Source organism: Belonocnema kinseyi, chromosome 10 (assembly GCF_010883055.1).
Source record: "Belonocnema kinseyi isolate 2016_QV_RU_SX_M_011 chromosome 10, B_treatae_v1, whole genome shotgun sequence".
In the NCBI taxonomy this organism is placed as follows: domain Eukaryota; kingdom Metazoa; phylum Arthropoda; class Insecta; order Hymenoptera; family Cynipidae; genus Belonocnema; species Belonocnema kinseyi.
This window is the reverse complement of record NC_046666.1, coordinates 43485365-43486425: the sequence shown is the minus strand read 5'-3', so window position 1 is coordinate 43486425 and position 1061 is coordinate 43485365. Positions and strand designations below refer to the sequence as shown.

At 29.9% G+C, this 1061-nt stretch overlaps 1 protein-coding gene across 1 annotated transcript in view; it reads left to right on the top strand.

Moving 5' to 3' along the window:
* The window catches only part of LOC117182275 (solute carrier organic anion transporter family member 74D-like), a 25441-nt gene that overhangs the window by 1135 nt on the left and 23245 nt on the right, over positions 1 to 1061 (top strand). The window lies entirely within an intron of this gene.

Here is a 1061-nt window from a genome sequence, read left to right as displayed (position 1 = left end):
GTATAGAGCTCCAAGAAGATTATGTTGAAAAATAAAAAAAAATTTACCCCAAAAAAATTGTTTTTATACTTCATTCTAAGGACTTATTGAACTACCCTCGTAGTACAATTATTTTCAAATTAAAACTCTCTCGAAAAATGTATGCATTTTAATAAATGATCATAATTGAGCCGCCGTGTGCAAGAACCAGCCCGACGTTCACAAACACGCAAAAGTATTGTCCGCGCGTCTCAAAAATAGAAAATTTTCAAAATAAAAGAATGAGTTTGATAAAAAAATGTAGAATTGTAGAGAATAAGGAAATAAAACTTTTTCCCTTTTAAATTTTTTTGTCAAACAGTTATTTTTAATAACAAAAGATAAATATCGAATAAAATTTTCTCTCTGATTTAATTATGTTTTAAAACTTAAATCGTTCTAACTCGGCTAAATGTTATTGAAATTATTTCATATTTATAGGACTTATTCAGAATACTATAACGATGCCTAAGAATTCATTAAAAATTTAAAAATCGCTTTTTTTATTAATATTTAATTGAAAACTGTAATAAGTCGATAATTTTGTTTTCTTGGTTTCACCGATAAAAAGTATCTAGATAACTTCGAGTTTCAAAAAACTTCCAGTGAGTAATTTATTGAGAAATATTGAATGAAGTGTTTTGAAAAATCTCATATCGATTTGCTTGAAATTGACTAAGATATTCATATTTGGAAAAAGTAATCGACGTCTGTCCGAGCTGTTAACTAATACGTTGCGAGAATTGTTCCTTCAGGCAGCCTTCTCACGCGGGCAGACGTCGAGTACTTTTTCCAAATACGAATATCTTAGTCAATTTCAAACAAATCGATATGAAATTTTTCAAAAAACTTCATTCAATATTTCTCAACAAATTACTCACTGAAAGTTTTTTGAAACTCGAAGTTACCTAGATACTTTTTACTGGCGAAAACAAGAAAACACAATTACACAGGCCAACAATTCTCAGAACCAGAGACCAGACCTACTATACCCGAAGGTTTTTGCTGCGCTGAATCCGAATCTGACCTCAGAAAAATTCCAT